Below are 21,831 nucleotides of genomic sequence, written 5' to 3'. Positions count from 1 at the left end.
ATCTATCACATTCTTTCTAATTGCTTCAATCTCTGTGTCTTTTCCCTCGACTTCTTTTATCTTAAGTCTCTCCTCCATGCTGTTAATTTGATTTTCAGCCATGATTATTTTTTTCTTTTCTAATTTATTTATTATATCTATAATCATAGTATTTTCAATTTATTTCCTTAGCTCTGCAACCTCCCTTTTCATCTCATTCTGTTACTGTACTGTCTCATTTTTCAGTTTTTGTTTTATTAACTTAAAACCATATTACATTATTCTAAACTGCAAAATACTTGCAGAGAATCTGTCTCTCTTATTTGGGTTCTAGCCTCCAGGACTGTGAGACAATACATTTCTGTTGTCTAAGCCTCCCAGTTTGTGGTGCTTTGCTGTGGCAGCCCTAGCAAACCAATACACTGGGCCACCTTACTTAACATTCCGGCCAGACCCCAGGACTCTCTCTCCCTCTTCTCTGCTTTATTTTTCTTCCTTGCAACTTATCCTCTTCTAATATATGGTATACTTTCCTTATTTATATTATTGCCTGCTCCCCCACTAGAATGAGGGCAGGAATTTTTGCTTTGGTTCGCTGATTTATTTCTAGGGCCTAGCACGTAATAGAAGCTCAATAAATGGCTGTTGAGTGAATAAATACAACCACATCTGATGCCCTAACCTATGCTCAGGATGACCCAGTGTTAAGCCTCTTGAGAACTAATAGAATCACGTTGATTATTGCTTTGTGATTTGGGGGAAAATGTCTTTGGATTCATTCATCTACTTAGAAAATATTTATTGAGCTACTACATGCCAGGCACTACTCTCAAGTGTTAAGAGTACAGTAGTAAACAAAAACAAGAGGGAGAAAAAGACAATAAACAAATAGCTTATATACTATCAGGCAGTGCATAGGTGCTGTGAAAACTAGTTAAGCAGGGTGCATCCTCCAGATGACTACTGCTGTGGAAAAAAACCACCCTGAAACTCCGTGGCCTAAAACAACAATTTTGTATTCTCTCTCATGGTTCTTTGGTGGACTGGGCCCATACGGGTGGGTCTTGCTGGGGGTCTCACAAGTGATGCAACCAGATGCCGGCCGGGCCTCGAGTCATCCGAAGGACCGGCTGGGTCGGACATCGAGGTGCCTCACACGTTTGGCTGCCGTGGATGTTGACCTCTGGCTAGGAGCTCGGCAGGCTGCTGACCAGCACATCTGCCTGTGGCCTACCCACAAGCTTCTCAGCCTGGCAGCTGGGCTCTGGAAGGAGCACTCCAAGAGTAAGTGTTCCACGAAGCAGGAAGCAGAGGCTGCTGGAGCTGTGAAGTGCCTGGGACTGGCTCAGCGTCACTTCTGTCGTATTCTGTTGGTTAGAGCAGTGACAGGGACCCCAGATTCCAGGGGCCAGAGAAAGAACACGTGGCGTAGGAGAGATTGCTGCGGCACCTTTGGAAAACACAGTCCGTACGGCAAGGGGATAGTAAAGGATGGGCGGGCAGGGAAGGGAGGTGCTCTTTGTAGGGACGGCCTCCCTGATCAGCCTCCTTGGAGCACAGGCCTGCGGGGAGTGACGATATCTGGGGAAGAGTGTTATAGGCTGAGCGTGGCAAGTACAAAGGCCCTGAGGCCAGGCCTTAGGCATGGTGCTTGGCATGGTGAGGAACAGCTGAGGTGCGATGGGAAAGGAGCTGTGAGACCAGCACTTACAAGACTCAAGCAATGTCTTATCTGTAGGCCCCAATAGTTCACAGAAACCTGAAGGCTTTTAAAACTTTGGGGGCTTTGCTGCAGCCCTTGGTGATGACTCCACCTATGCCTGCCCTGTGTTGCTTGCCTTTCCCATCCTGAACCCACTGGTGCTCTCGCCAGCACGTTGTCCCTTTTCTCCTTGATCTCCATCAACCCATGAGACCTTGTCATTAAGTCACCCTCTTCGGCCCAGAAGCCAGGTGCCAACCAGGTTGCCTGTGTTGCTATGTTTGCTGCTATGAGACAGGTTCGGGGCCACAGAGCAAATTCTACATGTCTGTGTCATAGCCCTGCTGTCACAGTTTTTATACTTCTCAGGTCGGCCCATTGGGGTCCCAGCCCAGAAACAGGGAAATGGCTCAGAGCCAAAGGGGCCCAGGTGCCCTTTGCTGGGACTGCAACCTGCCCTGTTCCCTGCCTAGCTCTAGCCCAGCCCCTTCTGGGGTTGGAACTCTCTGCCCACAACCCAACCCACTGGCTGGCTGAACCCTTCTCTACACCATCGGATTATCTGGAACCATGACGGACCCCAGCTGGGCTCTGGACTCTTCTGGCTTCCCCACTGAGGGGCTGTCTGTCTGATTTGCCACCTGAAGATGAGCAGCTGGGAGAGAGGTGGCAGGGTGGATAAGGGTGCCAATTCGGGAGTCTGCCTGATTGGGTTTAGATCTGGCTCTGCCTCGCATTGACAGGGTTACCTTGGGCAAGTAGTTCAACCTCCCCGTCCTTTTGATCCTTCAATAGAGGGCCTTTACTACATCTTTAAAATATTAGAAATAGGGGGCTTGCCTGGTGGCGCAGTGGTTGAGTCCAGTTGCCGATGCAGGGGACGCGGGTTCGTGCCCCAGTCCGGGAAGATCCCACATGCCGCTGAGCGGCTGGGCCCGTGAGCCATGACCGCTGAGCCTGCACGTCCGGAGCCTGTGCTCCACAACGGGAGAGGCCACAACAGTGAGAGGCCCGCGTACCGCAAAAAAAAAAAAACACCAAACGTATTAGAAATAGGTCTTAAGAATGATCCGCCATCTAGTTATTTTCCATAGCCAGACAACTCGTAGATCTCCATCAGCCTGCTGAACTGTTCCTTTTTCAGAGACTTGTTCATATACCATCCAGAAGTGTCCGAGTTTCCTTCTAACCGTTGTGGCTTGCAGGATCAAAGTAACAACCTGAATTTGATACAAGTTCAATGTCTTTTCCTTTAAGAATTAACTCCTCTTTCTGGGCTTGAGACACTGAACAAGCAACGCCTGGTTCAAATACTTTCAAACGCTGCTGATATATTTCTCATACAAGAAATTCCAGATTTCAACCAGAGACCTGTCCTCTTGAATGACAACGGTGATGGGGAAGCACACAGATCTCATCTTGGAACGGAAGCCGGGGTAACACCCTCCATTACATTCTGTACGTGACAACCGACAGTGCAAACCACAGCCAGTTCCTTCCTATTTCCCCACCATTTGTCCACCCAGAGCCTCTTCTTTTTCCTTCCAAGGAGACTGAGTTTGACCCTGATGTGATTCAAATCCCTCTGCAGCCTCCTGTGGGGCCCTTCGTGACACCTGTGCATCCCTCTGAGTGATGTCTACATTTTCTGGACCGTCGACTGCCTGATTGCTTTCATTCTCACAGCAGATGCAGCAAAGAGAGACCCCGTCCCTGTGCTCTTGTTTCTACAGCAGTAAAGTCGGCTGTAGAACTGACCTCATAAGTTCACTGGGAGAATTCATTGAGTTCGTGCACACATATCAATATTAAGGTCTTGGAAGGATGCCCGGCACATTGTTGGTGCTAAGTGTTGGCTCTAATTATTTTACTATATTAGAGTCTGTGACTTCTTGAATGAAGCTCTAGACCTTTCTGTGCTGCTCCCCAGAGCCAGGCCCTGTAGCTGGACCCCATCTCGAGGCCCCACATGCACTGGGCCTCTCAAGTTACGTTCCCCTCCTACTAGCCTGATAACCCATCATGCCCCCAACCTGGCCTACTCAGAGCACCAAGGAGGCAGGGTGTAGAGTCCATCTTGTGACAGAATTCAGCCAGAATCCATTTGAATTTCCAGAGGCTAAACCACAGGACCCAAAGTGGACACTGGAGCCCTTGGAGACAAAGCAGAAGCTTTTGGTGACAGGCAAACCTCAGGAACTGCCACACAAGACGGAGCTTTGGTTGATTAGCTGGGGGTGCTGGACAGGAAGGGGGCAACACGGTTGGAGGAGATGCTGAGACCTGGCTTCCGGCTCAAGCCTTTACTTAGATTGCGTCTCCTGGCAGGCGGTGTCCGGGGGTGCTCTTGGATAAGTAGGGGAGACAAAGTCCCTCACGCCCCAGTGGCGATGAGCAGACACTGGAGCTTTGTCGTCATTTGGGGAACGCTGGTCTGCTGAGTCAGCCTGATCACAAAAGGGTAAAGAATCAAGGAACTTTTTTTTTTTTTTTTTGGCTGTGTTGAGTCTTCGCTGCTGCGTGCGGGCTTTCTCTAGTTGCATCGAGCGGGGGCTACTCTTTGTTGCGGTGTGTGGGCTTCTCTGGCTTCTCTTGTTGCGGAGCACGGGCCCTAGGCACACAGGTTTCAGTAGTTGTGGCACGCAGGCTTCAGTAGTTGTGTCTTGTGGGCTCTAGAGCACAGGCTCAGTAGTTGTGGCGCATGGGCTTAATTGCTCCGTGGCATGTGGGATATTCCCAGACCAGGGATTGAACCCGTGTCCCCTGCATTGGCAGGCGGATTCTTATCCACTGCGCCACCAGGGAAGTCCAATCAAGGAACTTTTGAAGGTTAGAAACAGGCCCTGCTTTCTGTGTTACTTTTTCTTTTCTTTTTAAATTATTTTTTGTTGTGGTAAAAAAAAAAAACCCAAACACATAACATAAAATTGATCATCTTAACCAGTTTTAAGCGTGCAGTCCAGCGGTGTTGAATATATGCACATTGTTGTGCAACCAGTCTTCAGACTTTTTGCAAAACTAAAAGTCTATACTTGTTAAACTCTGCTTCCCGCCGCCCCGCCTCCCCCCGCCCCTGGTAAGCACCATTCTGCCTTCTGTTTCTCTGAATTTGACGACCCTAGGTACCTCATGTAAGGGGATCACACAGGACTGGTTTCTGTGCTACTTTTGAAAACCTGGATTTTGGAACCTTTATGACAGCCGTCAACATACACGCCATCTTCCCACCTCTTCTTCTCAGTCTCCCCCTGTGCTCAGCCCACAGGTACTGCTGTTCTCCCCACTCAGTCCTTGGCCAGTGCATGGCCCCTCACACTTTTTCTGGGTGGGCTTCCCCAGCCTTGGCTCCAACCAGCCTCAGATAGCTGACGGCTGCTCCCCCGTCTGGAGTCTTTATCCTCCCTGGGCCCGACCTTCAGGTCTCAGCATTTTGACGAAACGTCAGGGAGATGCTTGCATAGGTGGTCCAGGAACCATATTTTAAGCACTACTGCTGCGTCATAACGACCGATTTCCTTGTCTGTCTCCCCAACTACTGTCAGCTCAACTACTGTCAGCTCTGTCCCTCCTGACAGCCCAGCCTTGCAGACATCAGATTGAGTGAATGAAGGAGGAAATCCTAAAACACAGCTCAGTAGAAAAGTGAGACCAAGAGAAAGCTCTCAAGGTGGAGACGGTACATTGAACACATGCATCTTTTCCCTAATGAAACTCCACTCAAACTACAGCAGAGGGATCTAAGCGATAATATACAAACCCAGGAGGAGGGTGAAGTGGCAGAGCTGAAAGGCGGAGTCACAGGGGGCCGGTGGGAAAGCGAGAAGCCATGGAATCCCTAGAGTGTACAGGAGCATCAGCCCCGGTCCCTCTGGAAGTGGGAGTGAAGGCGAGGGAGGGATCATGGGAGCCATCCTAGGGGCTCCCCACCATCCCGTGTGAGCTTACCAGCACTCAGGATGCAGCCCACTTACCCAGCCATCTTCCTGCCAGGGGCCCAGTCTCTTGTCCACACAAGTGCCCTAATTCTGGTGAGTGCTGAGTTTTCCAAACTACACACTCTCCCCCAGCGGGGCTCTGAACACTTTCTGAGCTGAAGACTCTTTTTGGAGCATCTCATCGTGGGAGCCTTCATCCAGAAACGGCAGTACTGCCCTTACCTTATTCAGCTAGACTTGTGCTTAAAACTCAGCGTTTCAAAACTCAACAATTTTTGTGTTAGGTATACAGATTTAGGTGATGAACTATTTTAAAGGTTAAAAAAAAAAAGATTAATGCAAAAATCAGCCAAGTGGTTACCTCTTTGGGGAAGGAATATGATGGAGGAGAACACAGCAAGGGCTCTGTAGGACATTGAATTGTGTCCCCCCAAAATATGTTCAAGTCCTCACCCCCATTGCCTGTGAATGTGACTTTATTTGGAAAGAGCATCTTTGCAGACTTAATCAAGTTAAGATGGGTCATACTGACTGGATTAGAGTGGGTCCTAATCCGATGACTGGTGTCTTTATAAGAGAAAGTAGAGGGAAGAAGGCCAGTGACCATGGAAGCAGAGATTGGAGTGCTGCAGCTACAAGCCAAGGATTGCTGGGAGCCACCAGAAGCAGGAAAAGGCACAGACTTTCCTCAGGAGCCTTCAGACACCTTGACTGCAGACTTCTAGCCCCCAGAACTGTGAGAGAATAAACTTCCCTTGTTTTAAGCCACTCAGTTTGTGATCATGTGTTACAGCAGCCATGGGAAACTAACACAAGCCTCAAAGCTTTACTAATGTTATATTTCTTAACCTGGGTTATGAGTACTAGGGGATTGGCTTTAGTATTGTTTTTAAACTATACATATGTGATTTCACATTAACAACATTACAAATAAATAACAGCAGAAAAGGAACACCCAGCGAGGGTCCGGGCCTTGAAGATGTGTTCAGATCGGGCCCATTTGGCTGTGGGTTTGCTGTGCATGCCAAGATCGGGGCAGGTCTGTGGGATGCGTGCTGGAGGGGGCTCTCTGGGGCTGAGCTTGAACATCGTAGATCATGGGATACAGCAGATGGCAGAGGGGTGGTGGAAGCTTCTTGTCTTACATGTGAGCACCGTCCCAGGAGGTGCCGTGTCAACAGGAAGACGAGATGCCCCTCCTTCCCGGGTGCAGCAGGCTGTCCGCCTTACGGGAGGGCCGCGGACTGGATAGCTGAAGTGGGAAGGGTCCCTCCGGAGGCTCTGTGGGGGTCTGCTGACCTGCAGCATCTGTCTGGGAGGCAGCCCGAGGTCTTCCTTCTTCGCCCTCATGGGGGACGCTTGGCGCATAGCATCCCCCTCAGTGGAAGCCCTGTCCGTCGCAAAGTGGGCAAGGTCTGAGCAGCCCCACCATCTCCAAGATGCTTATTACAACCCGGGCCCACACTTGGCTTTCTGTTGATGGCCCTGTGGAACTTCCAAGAGAAAGGCGTCATCAAGGGCCAGAAGAGCCCCTTCAAGAAACTGAAATAGAGGAGCCACCGGGGGAGAAGCAGCCTCCACCCACCCCCGGTGTCATGGGACTTCCTCCGCAGGCCTCCTGCAAAATGCTGTTGCCTTCGTGAGCACTGCCCCCTGGAGCAACTTTCCTCTTCCCTTTGCTCAGCCAGAGGAATCAGGGCCGTGGGCTTTCTTGGTGATTTTTTTTTCTCTGCTTGGTTCCCTGCCCTGTAGTTAAGAGGAAATAACAGCCATCCCAGGAATTCTCAATAAATGTATATTATTTAGCTGAAAAAAAAATTGTTAAAGGATGAGAAAGTGAATAGTGAACACCTTATAAACTGTCCTAGACAAATAGATGCTGGTTCTGAGTGTAAAAGTGCACTTTGAAAAGTGGGGAGGGATGGGAAAAAGTCACTTTATACCTCCCTTAAAACTGTGTTAAGTTCTGTTTAATGGCTATTCTGGGAAAGGGATATAATTCCTTTAAAAGCTGGACTGCCCTGCAGCTGAAGCCAAGTTGTAAAACTGTTTGGGACGTAGTAGGAAGGTTAGTAAAGAGACCAATCCTAAGGTCATTTCTAACGATTGACGGGAGGGGTGTTTGGAATGGTTTAAATGCTGGCTGTCAAGAAAACCAGTGATTGGAAAAACAACATCACGGGGCTTTTTATATGGCCCACTGGTATCATGAGGCAATGTGATTATTTTCCTGACTTTCTGTTATCACAGGAAAAGGAAGAAGCAAGGGAATCAGAGGAGTGATCAGATGCCTAATTACCAGTGCTTCTCTCAGATAAATTATAAACAGGCAGTTAAAATATTCTCCTGCTACAGCAAAGAAACAAAGCAGCCTTTAAACACTTTGGATGTCAACATGCCCTAATTTCAAAAGCACTAGAGCTATGTATAACCCCAAAGATAATCTCTTTCTCCAAGGAATGAGTAAGCAGTGTTTAAAAAAAAAAAACAACCCTGACTCGCCATTCCTGGGCTGTGGCAGACATCATTAATCAATCAAGGCAGATTATTTTTTCCATGCAACCTAAATGCTGCCCCAGAATTCTTCTCAACAATGTGTGCCTGACAGCTACTATAAATAGATCAGAATTGGATTGTGAGCTGAGCCAACCAAAGAGGCATCTAATATGATGGTTAAAAGTATAATCTTTGGAGCCAAATATCAGCTCAGCTAATGAAGCTTTCAGATAAATTTCTTTACCTTCAAAATGCAGATAGTAATAATACCTATCTCATTGGATTGTTGTAAGGATTAAATTAATCACCACACCTAAAGAGCTTAGAACAGGACAAATAGCAAATACTTGAAAAATATTATTTTTATTTTTCCAGAATGAAAAGTTAAAAAAGATTATTTACTATTTAACCCTGGAGGAAGAACTAGATTAGGATTTAGTAGGAATCTATAAGTTGAGGGTTTATTCAACAAAGATATATTTAGCAACTATTATATGCCAGATTGTGTATAAAATGTTGGAAATTCTGTGGCTAGCAACACAAGTAAGGTGGGACTTCCCTGGTGGCGCAGTGGTTGAGACTCCGCCTGCCAATGCAGGGGACACGGGTTTGAGCCCTGGTCCGGGAAGATCCCACATGCCGCAGAGCAAATAAGCCCATGTACCACAACTACTGAGCCTGTGCTCTAGAGCCCACGAGCCACAATTACTGAGACTGCGTGCTGCAACTACTGAAGCCCGCGAGCCTAAAGCCTGTGCTCCACAACAAGAGAAGCCACCACAGTGAGAAGCCCGCGCACCGCAACAAAGAGTAGCCCCCGCTCGCCACAACCAGAGAAAGCCCGCATGCAGCAACGAAGACCCAACGCAGCCAAAAAAAAAAAAAGACAAGGCACCAATTTTACCTAGGTGATATAAATCAATCTTCCTCAAAATTGTCATCCTTTGAAATGTAGTGATATACTGACAAGCTATCGGTTTATATTCAATTGTTTTACATCAAAATTCTATTTAATAGAAAAAGAATAATTGAGAAGCTAAGTGGACAATTAAATATGGAAGCTACTCAACCTCATTAATAGGTAGAGAAACAAATTAATACAATAATGAGAATGGTGAGGAAGATGAGAGAGCTAGAAGATCTATTTAGGCATTCAACATCCAAATATAAGGAGTTCCAGGAAGAGAAAATCATATATAAATTTATTTCTAGACCTGAAGGGCAAGTGTCTCTAGATGTAAAGATCCACTGAAGTGCATGGCAGAATGAGTGAAAAAGACCCTCACCAGGGCATATTATTATGACATTTCTGAATCCCATGGATAAAGAAGCAAACAAACAAACAAACAAATAGGATGGAGGGGGAGTGTTGGAAACTAGTTATATGCAAAGAAACAGGAGTCAAAGTGGCATTGGATTTTTTTTTTAATTGGGGTATAGTTGTGGCATTGGCTATTTTACCTATAATTTTATACCCAACCCATCTATCACTCAAGTGTGAAAGAAGAATAAAGATATTTTCAGACTTCAGTGACTTTAAAAATACACTTCTATTAAAGGAATATTTTTTTAAAAGGTAAAATCATGACTCTCACAAATATAAAATGAACGTATGTAAAATATCTTACCTCATTATTAATGAGGGAAACAGTAAGATGTTACAACCATTTTAAAGATGTCAAGGAAGCACAAATTTATATGGAAAAAAGGAATTTTGAAATGAATTTATAAACGGATATGAAACTGCCTTTTGTAGGGAGCCTTGTATGGGGTGGGGAGAGGGACTGTGGGTTATTTATTTGCATATCTCTAGATAAGAATTATTTTGCATTGCTATCAATTACCTACAATTTACAGAGTTGTGAAATAGCTCAAAGGCAATGAAATGCACAGAGCCCCCATAGAATCAAAATCAGAAAACTCAGAAAGGATGTGCTCTAAGCAATGCCTAGTTTTTCACCCAATCACAAAATTATCTGAGTACACTCTCAAGTGAATTTTATTAGGACACTAATAGACACTTCCTCCTTCATTACAAGGAGGAAATAAAAATTTTTTTAAAGTGAGGGAGGAGAGAGAGGGAGAGAGAGAGAGGTGGGATCCTCAACATAGGGACTAGGGTATCCATCACTGAGGTGTGAGCAAAGTCCTAGGATTAACAGCAGAGCATTAAGCCAGAGCCCAGTCAGCTTGGGTGCAGGAGGAAGGAGGCCTCCTGAGAGGCTCTGGGAAAGAAGAAATGGAGCTGATGTGCTTGACCATATGGAAAATATCATGGGAAGGCCTTTGGCAGAGATGTTAAAGCTTTTAGAGAACACTAATGATGAGTCATAGAACATAAAATGAATTAAAAAAACGAGGCCATCATTAACTTTAGGAATACTGAAGGCTGCCTGAGAACAGAGATAAGTAATATTCACTTGGCTCAGCAGTGAATGATACTTGTATAGTCATTATAATGTAAATACCAACTATTTATTCTTCCAAAGTTGTGCTATGTTGGGATGATGGGGGAGGGGAAGTGATGGCTGTACATGAGAGAGTTAGGTACTCACCTACCAGAGTCGGTGGAGAATGTCTAAACATGATAAATTAAGAAACAACAGTAGAGAATTCCCTGGCAGTCCAGTGGTTAGGACTCAGTGCATTCACTGCCTTGGCCCGGGGTTCAATCCCTGGTCGTGGAACTAAGATCCTGCAAGCCATGTGGCGCGGCCAAAAAGGAAAACAAAACAAAAGAAATAGCAGTAGAAGCACAGTATTCTTAAACATGGAGATAAGTATCAGAGAAAATAGCTAGAAGAGTTGCCATTGGCTACCACAAGCAGATCCTGGTGGTGAGAAAGCTTAGGGCAGGGGACTGCTGATTTTGGTTTGGCTTCTGTGCTAATAAGCATAAGATGAGGTCATAGGGGTGGAGCTCTCGTGAATGGGATTAGTGCCCTTCCAAGAGTCACAAGGGAGCTTGCCTCCTGTGCTCTGCTCTTTGCCACATGAGGATGCAAGAAGTCAGTAATCTGCAACCTGGAAGAAGGCCCTCAGCAGAACATGACCAATGCTGGCACTCTGAGCTTAGACTTCCAGCCTCTAGAACTATGAGGAATAAACTGTTGTTTATAAGCCACCCAGTTTATGGTATTTTGTTATAGCAGCCTGAGCTAAGACAGGTCCTCACGACAGGATTAGTACCCTTTTGTAAGGAGAGAAAGAGACCCCTAGAACCCTCTCCACCATGTGAGGAGACAGTGAGAAGGTGACTGCCTCTGAGCCAAGAAGGGAACTCTCACCAGAGCCCGACCAGGCCAGCACCTTCATCTTGGACTCTGGCCTCCAGAGCTGTGAGAAAACAAATATCTGTCGTTTAAGCCACACAGTCTATGGTATTTTGTTATGGCAGCCCACGCAGACTAATACACGATATGAAGGCACAAGGAGAAGACAGCTATCTACAATCTAAGGGAAGAGGCCTCAAAAGAAACTAACCCTGCTCACACCTTCACCTCAAATGTCTAGTCACCAGAAGTATGAAACATTTCTGTCATGTAAGCCACATCATTAGGGCAGCCCTAGCAAACATACAAGTATCATTCACCATTGTTTGCACTTCCTTAAATGAAGCACAGCTCTCACACAGGAAAAAGAGTTCAAATGGGGCAAAGTTCAAACTCTCTTGTGCTTTCCTGTAGTTAGGACAAAACCAGATGGCAGCTGGAGGTCACCCACCTGAGAGAGAGCAGAAAGTGGAGGGGGGACCAGAGCATGGGAGCTACTGGGGCTATACTTGTCTTATACTTTGGAATTTGACCAAGGGGAATAGAATTTGCTTTTTAATAACTATTTCCTTTTGTTCTCCCGTGATATTAATAGAGCTATGTTTTGTAACTAGGACACAAGGTGAAAAAGTTATATGCAATAATTGAAAATAAGTTTTTCCTATGAGGGTCAAACTAGGAATAATTAACTTTTTTTTATAACATCTTTATTGGAGTATAATTGCTTTACAATGGCGTGTTAGTTTCTGCTTTATAACAAAGTGAATCAGTTATACATATACATATGTTCCCATATCTCTTCCCTCTTGCGTCTCCCTCCCTCCCACCCTCCCTATCCCACCCCTCTAGGTGGTCACAAACCACCTAGCTTATCTCCCTGTGCTATGCGGCTACTTCCCACTAGCTAGCTATTTTACGTTTGGTAGTGTATATATGTCCATGCCACTCTCTCACTTTGTCACAGCTTACCCTTCCCCCTCCCCATATCCTCAAGTCTATGCTCTAGTAGGTCTGTGTCTTCATTCCCATCTTACCCCTAGGTTCTTCATGACCTTTTTTTTTTTTCCTTAGATTCCATATACATGTGTTAGCATACAGCATTTGTTTTTCTCTTTCTGACTTACTTCACTCTGTATGACAGACTCTAGGTCCATCCACCTCATTACAAATAACTCAGTTTCATTTCTTTTTATGGCTGAGTAATGTTCCATTGTATATATGTGCCACATCTTCTTTATCTATTCATCTGTTGATGGACACTTAGGTTGCTTCCATGTCCTGGCTATTGTAAATAGAGCTGCAATGAACATTTTGGTACATGACTCTTTTTTTTTTTTTTTTTTTGCGGTACGCGGGCCTCTCACTGTTGTGGCCTCTCCTGTTGCGGAGCACAGGCTCCGGACGCGCAGGCTCAGCGGCCATAGCTCACGGGCCTAGCCCCTCCGCGGCATGTGGGATCTTCCCGGACCGGGGCGCGAACCCGTGTCTCCTGCATCGGCAGGCGGACTCTCAACCACTGCGCCACCAGGGAAGCCCATGACTCTTTTTGAATTATGGTTTTCTCAGGGTATATGCCCAGTAGTGGGATTGCTGGGTCGTATGGTAGTTCTATTTGTAGTTTTTTAAGGAACCACCATACTGTTCTCCATAGTGGCTGTATCAATTTACATTCCCACCAACAGTGCAAGAAGGTTCCCTTTTCTCCACACCCTCTCCAGCATTTATTGTTTCTAGATTTTTTGATGATGGCCATTCTGACCAGTGTAAGATGATATCTCATTGTAGTTTTGATTTGCATTTCTCTAATGATTACTGATGTTGAGCATTCTTTCATGTGTTTGTTGGCAATCTGTATATCTTCTTTGCAGAAATGTCTATTTAGGTCTTCTGCCCATTTTTGGATTGGGTGGTTTGTTTTTTTGTTATTGAGCTGCATGAGCTGCTTGTAAATTTTGGAGATTAATCCTTTGTCAATTGCTTCATTTGCAAATATTTTCTCCCATTCTGAGGGTTGTCTTTTCGTCTTGTTTATGGTTTCCTTTGCTGTGCAAAAGCTTTTAAGTTCCATTAGGTCCCATTTGTTTATTTTTGTTTTTATTTCCATTTCTCTAGGAGGTGGGTCAAAAAGGATCTTGCTGTGATTTATGTCATTGAGTGTTCTGCCTATGTTTTCCTCTAAGAGTTTGATAGTTTCTGGCCTTACATTTAGGTCTTTAATCCATTTTGAGTTTATTTTTGTGTATGATGTTAGGGAGTGTTCTAATTTCATACTTTTACATGTAGCTGTCCAGTTTCCCCAGCACCACTTATTGAAGAGGCTGTCTTTTCTCCACTGTATATTCTTGCCTCCTTTATCAAAGGTAAGGTGACCATATGTGCGTGGGTTTATCTCTGGGCTTTCTATCCTGTTCCATTGATCTATATTTATGTTTTTGTGCCAGTACCATACTGTCTTGATTACTGTAGCTTTGTAGTATAGTCTGAAGTCAGGGAGCCTGATTCCTCCAGCTCCATTTTTCGTTCTCAAGATTGCTTTGGCTATTCGGGGTCTTTTGTGTTTCCATACAAATTGTGAAATTTTTTGTTCTAGTTCTGTGAAAAATGCCAGTGGTAGTTTGATAGGGATTGCATTGAATCTGTAGATTGCTTTGGGTAGTAGAGTCATTTTCACAATGTTGATTCTTCCAATCCAAGAACATGGTATATCTCTCCCTCTATTTGTATAGAATAATCAACATTTGAGAGACAAGATCAGCAGTCTGTAGTCTGAGGGCATAGATAGAAGGCTTCTGAATGGTATTGTAAGAGGAGCTGTGGCTTTGGCTTGGACAAATGCGAACACAACTTTTCCCTTTTCCAATTAAGAGCTGTGAGACCCTTAACTGGGGCAATTTGTGTAACTTCTTTGGACCACACTTTCCTCCTCTGTAAAATGGGCAGAATACTACCTGCCTTGTAGAGATACTGGAAAGATTAGAGCCATTGTACTTAAGCCCTGGGTACAATGCCTGGACACAACAAATGGTACTATTATGACTGTTGCTATTTTTTGGGAACACCCAATAAAGGTGATGGAAGTACAGTGAAGGGAAACACAGTAAAGATAAAAGAAAGCTACGTTTTACTTAGTCAAAATCATAGAGACAAAAAGTAGAATGGTGGTTGCCAGGGGCTGGGTGAAGGGTGAAATGGGGAGTTATTGTTCAATGGGTATAATTAAAGTTTTGTAAGATGAAGAGAGGTCTGGAGATGGATGGTGTTGATGGTTACATAAAAATACGAATGTACTTAATACCATGAACTATATATTTAAAAATGATTAAGGGAATTCCCTGGTGGTCCAGTGGTTAGGGCTCCATACTTCCACTGCTGGGGGCCTGGGTTCGATCCCTGGTTGGGGAACTAAGATCCCACAAGCTGCACGATGCAGCCAAAAAAAAAAAAAAAGAAAGAAAGATAATAAATTGTATGTTACGTGTATTTTACCACAAGAAGAAAAAAATTGGAAAAGAAATAACTTACTCCACAGTACAGCACACTTGATGAAAACACAGGGGAATTGGGGGGGAAAAATTAGCCATAAAGAAATTTAAAAATTTGACCAATAAACAAAAATTCTACTGGGCCAAAATCACTCTAAACAAAGACAAAGAACAAGCTAGGAGAAATATTTTCAATTCTATCCAACAGAGCTCATTTTCTTGCTGAAGAAGTCCATATGTTAGGAGAATGGCCTGCCAGAAGGCCAGAAAGAGGAGTTCAGAGACCATAAATTCTAGTTTCTCCAGGAACTTCCAGAGGCACCCATGGTGGGGCAGGTAGTTGGGGCAGACAGTTCTTCAGGCTTCATGATGTCCCAGCTCAAATATCCCTCTACATTCTCCATATCACTTTTCTCTGAATTTTATGCTAAAACCTCTTTGGACACATATTAGGTGCCAATAAATTATTGAATTATTTCACATATTGCAGTATTTTCGTTTCCTAGGGCTGCTGTAACAAAGGACACAACCTGGCTTAAAACAATGGAAATTTTACAGTTAGAGGCTAGAAGTTCAAAATCAAGCTGTCAGAAGGACCATGCTCCCTCTGAATGCTCTGTCAGAGGACACTTCCCTGCCCCTTCCTAGCTTCTGGTGGCACCAGGCATTCCTAAGCCTTTAGTAGCATGACTCCAACCCCTGTCTCTCTCACATGGCTTTCTTCTCTGTGTCTCTGTGTCTTTCTTAGTCTTTGCCTCATCTTGTAAGGATACCAGTCATTAGATTTGGGGCATACCCTATATCCAAGATGATTTCGACTTAACATCCTTAGCTAATTACATCTTCAAAGACCATATTTTCAAATAAGGTCACATTCTGAAATTCTGGGTGGATGTGAATTTTGGGGGGGACACTATTCAACCTTTTAGTTGCAACACAGAGCATTTTAGTGGCATCTTAAAGAAATCCCTATCTAACTAGCTTAAACAAATAAAAATAACTACTGGGACAATTAGCAGAAAAGTCTAGGAATATATGGAACATCAAGAATGGCTTGACCAAGGAAGTCAGTTTCTCTGTTTCATTCTGATCTGTCTTTTGCTGTGTTGGCCTCATTCTTAGGCTCCATCGTGTGGCTTTTGGCAGCTCCAGGTTCACATCATCCTTATTGGTGGTAATCCTAGCAAAAAGTATCTCATACCTTTCCCCAAACAGTATCAGCAAACATCTCATGTATATCATTGGCTTTTATTAGGCTTCATGCCCATCTCTAAACCAGTCACTGTGGCCTTGCCTTAAGTCTATACCTCAGCTCTAGAACCAGGCATTGAAAGCACACAGACTAAGGATGGAGGAGGGGTTCTTCTCAGAGTGAACTTGGGGTATTATTATCAGGAAAAGCATGCATGGGTGCTAGGTAGTGAAAAATGTAGCTATCCACTAGAATGTTAATCCTACCTTCATAGTTAAAGAGCTCCTGGAAGACAGCCACTCTGGTTTTCTTTTCTGTATTCCAGAGCCCCAGATAGCATCAGGCCTTCACATAAGTATTTGCTGGCTTGTTTTGAATTTTTAACAAGATTTAATCTCTGCAGACTTTATCCACTATAAATCTGCAACCCAGTTCCTGAACCAAGGTGACACACCCTACCCCATCTAGATACTCTCTTTGTAAAGCTCTATCTAGGTAGTAGACCAGTTGGCCATCTGTTGTGAAATCATTCTGAAAAACTTCCATGAAAGGGAACTGAGAAAAAAGGCTCATGATTGGGTCAACATGGCAGGAAAGAAACACAAGTGGCAGGAAAGAAACAGTGAGTGAAACTGAGGAACAAAGAAATACAGCGCCACTTCCCCACTTTGTCCCAACACACACACACACAAATCTCAATGTATCTGCTGGGATGGAGTATTGTTACTCTCACATACCCCAGAGCCCTGGTGGAGTAAATAGGATTCTGAGTTTAGGCATGTGTCATCGAGGGGTTTAGGCCTGAAGTGTTGTACCTTAAACACACGCAGATGGGCCTTGTATCCAAGGGTGAAATCAGACAGCCCTTTAGCTAGATGAAGCTGGACTTGGTAACCACCCTGTGGAGTTTAATTTGCTGACCTAGATGTAGTTTGCAGCCCACAAAACCTCATACCACAGCAAAGCTTTTCTTGTGCTGAGACAGCTGGCTGAGCGTGGTGTTGCAATGACTCAGTTCTTGGTAAAGGGTCTGCAGAAATTAGGGGCAGAGCTATAGTCCTAAGACCACAGTCCCAAGAGACCTTCCTGTTTATTCCATGGTGAGAGAAGAGGAACCTTCTGTTTGTGGGCACTGGTGTTTCATCAGAAAGGACAAGGCTGGGGCTATGGGTTTGGGCTGCATATACACAGTCCACACATGATGGTCGGACAATTATACTCAGACTGATCATTCAGACTTAACCACACAGGCCAAAAGCATTTTTGGAAAGTGGTCTTCAAACTGTGTGAACTGAGTCACATTTCTCCTTGACTTCCATTTTGAAATTGGGGCTAGTTTACATGAGGAAGCTGACTTCAATAAAACTGGGGTTGAAAACTGTGGGTTCTGAGGACTCCCCATTAAACATAGCAGATTGAACATGTGTATAAGCTTCAGCTTCCTCCCAAAACCCCACTAAAATATGAGTAAAGACACTTTTTTTTTTTTTTGCAATATGCGGGCCTCTCACTGCCGTGGCCTCTCCCGTTGCGGGGCACAGGCTCCGGACGCGCAGGCTTAGCGGCCATGGCTCACGGGCCGAGCCGCTCCGCGGCATGTGGGATCTTCCCGGACCGGGGCACGAACCCGCGTCCCCTGCATCAGCAGGGGGACTCTCAACCACTGCGCCACCAGGGAAGCCCAAGACACTTTGTTTTTTAAAAAGGCATATATCCAGAAGAGAGATAAGAGCAGAGAGAGGGATCAAAAAAATCCTAGCTGAAGCCTATTGATGTTCAAGGGAAATAAATTTACTTTGGATATATTTCTCTATTGTGAAATACATATCTAATAATAAATTGTTAGACATTGTTACATTAATCAGTGTTCACTAAAATATTCACCATCTTTGTATGAATGTATGTGCATGCTGTGTTGGTTGATTTAATTTTACATAAATTTATGTTCTCAAAAGGAAACAGAGTAAAAGGTGGCAGGGGATATAAATAATATCCATGTGAGTTTATGACATCAACTAGTACATTTCAACCCTAGCAGTGCATTAGAATCACCTTCAAGTGCTTATTAAAAATGGGAACGCTGGGACTTCCCTGGCTGTCCAGTGGTTAAGACTCCATGCTTCCAATGCAGGGGGCGCAGGTTCAATTCCTGGTTGGGAAACTAAGATCTCACATGCCAGGTGGTGTGCCCCGCCTCCCCCCAAAAAAAGGGAACCTTTATTAAAAGTATATTCCTGGATCTGCCTCAGATATATGAAACGGAACAGGATTGTGGATGGGGGAATTCCTAGGAATCTGTTTTTCCTTCAACTTTTTATTTTGAAAATTTCAAACTTACAGAAAAGTTGAAAGACTACAATGCTCACCCTATACCTTCCACCTAGATTCTACAATTATTAACATTTCATGACATTTGGGGGTTTTTTCCCTTTCTCTCTTTCTCTAACTATAAAATCTTTTGCTGAGACATCTGAAAGTAAATTTCAGACATCCTGACATTTTGTTCTTGTTGTGGGTTGAATTATATTCCCCCCAAAGAGAGGCTGAAGTCCTAACATCTTGGTACCAGTGAATGTGACCTTATTATAAATAGGGTCTTTGCAGATGTAATCAAGTTAAGATGAGAGAATATTGGGTTAGGGTGGGCCCTAAACCCAATAACTGATGTGCTTGTAAGGGGAGAGAGAGATTGAAGTCACAGAGAGACACACAGGGAAGGACAAGTGACCATGAAGGCAGAGATGCAGTTAATGCTGTCATAAGCCAAGGAACACCAAGGATTGCCAGCAACTACCAGAAGGTAGTAAGAAGAAGCAAGGACGGATCTTCCCCTAGGGCCTTCAGACAGAGCATGGTCCAGCTGATACCTTGATTTGAGACTTCTAGCCTCCAGAACTGAGAGAGGATACATGTCTGTTGTTGTAAACCACCCAGTTTGTGGTAATTTGTTATAGCAGTTCTAGAAAACTAATACAACCTCTAAGTACAGGAGTTACCAAAATGCAGGTATTTCATAGGAGTAAGGACATTCTCCTTATAATCAATACCATTACCACACCTAAGAAAATTAAGAATAATTCTATAATTTCCAATCCATAATCAAAAGGATCCAATTGTCCTCAAAATAACTTTTGCAGATTTTTTTTTTCTTTTTTGGTCAGGATCCATCCAAAGTATCTGATATTCATTTGATTGCTATCTAACTTCTTTTAATTCTATTTAATTAAAAGAATGTAATTAAATTATTTTAATTTCTCTAATTTCTTTTATTCTGTAGTAATCCACCCTTTTAAAAAATGACATTAGGGCTTCCCTGGTGGCACAGTGGTTGGGAGTCTGCCTGCCGATGCACGGGACACGGGTTCGTGTCCCGGTCCGGGAGGATCCCACATGCCGCGGAGCGGCTGGGCCCGTGAGCCATGGCTGCTGGGCCTGCGCGTCCGGAGCCTGTGCTCCACAGTGGGAGAGGCCACAACAGTGAGAGGCCCGCGTACTGCAAAAAAAAAAAAAAAAAAAGACATTAATTCTTTGAAGTATCCAGGTGTTAAAGAAAAAAGATTCTCAGACTATAAAGAAGATTCAAGATTATTGCAACAGGGGAGAGAGAGGGAGCTCGACTCCAAATTCAACAAGGACAGGTGGGGATTTACAGACAAAGAGCAGGTGAGGGAGTCAGTGGATGGAGATGTACTAATAGGAGACATGGTGGAGCAGGGCAGGGGGAATCTTGTTAAAGATAGGTTAAGTCCTTAGACATTGTCGTGGGTAGAAGAGGACGAACTGGATCAGATATTAAGGGTGATCAGATAGCGAGGGTGGAGGGATGATTTAGCAGCACTCTGCTAAGATTGGGTTGGGTAGGCCCAAGACAGGGTGGGGACCAAGGTCAAGGCCTAGTGGAAAGAGGGTTCAAAGGAACCTGACTGAAGTCTGGTCAATGAGAGAGCCTTTGTCACAGGTCAGTTGTCTTAGAGTATGTTCCACACTGTGAATTTGCCTTTTTGATTTCTCTTGGTATAATTTCACTGTTCCTCTATCCCTGTATTTTCTGTAAACTGGAATGTAGGTCATGAGGCTTGGTTAGAAGTATGTTAATCACTTTGGCATATTGTGTATTTTGGATTATATCACATCAGAAGGTGCATAATTGTTGCACTATTAATGATGCTCAGTTTGATTGCTCGGTTAAGATGGTGACTACCAGATCTCTCCATTGTAAAGAAGAATCTTCCACTTGGTAATTTGTAAGTCATCTGTAGGTGTTTTTTTTTTTTTTTTGTAGGTGTTATTTTAACCCAATGAGGCTATCTTACTCTCCGATAACCTTTCATCCAATGGTTCCATTGTTAATCTTTGCCTAAATCACTTATTTTACTGGGGCCTGCAAAGTACTGTTTTCCAATTCTATCATTCCTTCCATTTTTATTGGCTGGTATTTCCCTCCCCCTCTCTTTTATTTTGAATATCACTGTGAACGTGTGGATTTTGTTTTATTCATTGTGTTACCAACTGTAGTCATTATTTATTTTGATGCTCAAATTGTTTCAAATTTGGCCAGTAAGAATCCTTTCCAGCTAGCTCCTATGTCTTTGAATACTTCCTTGTCTTCTGGCACGATGTGATGCCCTAGGCTCACTTTTCCTGCCTGAGACTTGGGATTGGCCATTTGTTCAAGGGACAGGAAACAAGCCCATCCTTCTCAATTACCCATAAATAAGGTGTCACTTTCCTTACCATTTAAAATAAGCTTAATAATAGCTAATGTTTATTAGGTACTGTGTGCAGGCACCCTGCAAGTGTTTTCCATGCATCACCTCATTCAATTCACGTACTAATTCTTTGTGGTCAATACACTTATGTATCCCCCTTTTACAGATGAGGAAACCAGGGTGTGGAGAGGTTAATTGCACAGGACCATTCAGCTAGCAAGTGGAGGAGTTAAAATCGGAACTCAGATCATTCTGACTCCAACATCGAGCTTGGAACCACCATGCCATATTGCCAATTTTGCTACAAAAAGAGAAACTGCTTTAAAAGAAGTGAACTTCATTATGTCTATAACTAAACAAAACAAAAACCCCATGCTTTAAGATGATAGGCATTACGTAAAATTTAAAGAAAGAAATCCTTGAGAAATTTGGTAACTTCCTCATTAATTCTAAATTGCCAGTAATCACAGTTTAGGATAACCTGGGCCAGGCCTGGAATGTGATTAGCAACCCAACCAGAAGCCTTATCATGGAATGAATTGGAGCAGGGACTTTGGACCAAGTTAGCGTAAAAGCCTTCCAAGCTTCTCATAGCTGCAGAATTTTTCTCTGTTGCTGGGGTGGTCTGTTCAGCACTTAAGCTGTACAGGTTAATGGAAGGGATAGATAGGGGCAGGAGGGGGAGCTGCTGTGACTATGTAGCTGTGTCCTGGTTCTCGTTGGCCCAGGATGCTGAGGAAGTTGGGAGAGGTGACTCGCCCAGTCGAGGGCTGTGACACCTGCAAGAAGGGGCCCCTTTTTCTAATTTGCACAAAGGTGCCCTGTGGGCTGGTAGAGGCCCTACCTAAGTAAAGTCCTCCGGGCTTGAAACTGACTGTTCTGGGTTCAAGGGCGAGTGACTCTCTATTATCTCTTAATGAGAGAAAACTTCCTGCTCCCACAGGAATTTCCAGTTATAGTTATTAGCTTAGGTGTAACCCGAAATTTAAATGTAATTACATTTCTCTTAGAGCTAAGGTTGCTCCTAGAAACCCGCCAGTTTCCTTTCCAGGAGGAAGGTCTTT

At 44.2% G+C, this 21,831-nt stretch overlaps 1 pseudogene; it reads right to left on the bottom strand.

Annotated features, from left to right (window-relative positions):
- Nucleotides 1–2,727: 2,727 nt before the first annotated feature.
- On the bottom strand, nt 2,728–6,518 carry LOC132430545 (large ribosomal subunit protein uL6 pseudogene; annotated as a pseudogene).
- Between the last annotated feature and the right edge of the window lie 15,313 nt (nt 6,519–21,831).

The sequence above is a fragment of the Delphinus delphis genome, chromosome 9 (assembly GCF_949987515.2).
Source record: "Delphinus delphis chromosome 9, mDelDel1.2, whole genome shotgun sequence".
Classification (NCBI taxonomy): Eukaryota; Metazoa; Chordata; class Mammalia; order Artiodactyla; family Delphinidae; genus Delphinus; species Delphinus delphis.
Note: the sequence above shows the minus strand (reverse complement) of the source record. Positions and strands in the feature narration are given on the sequence as shown.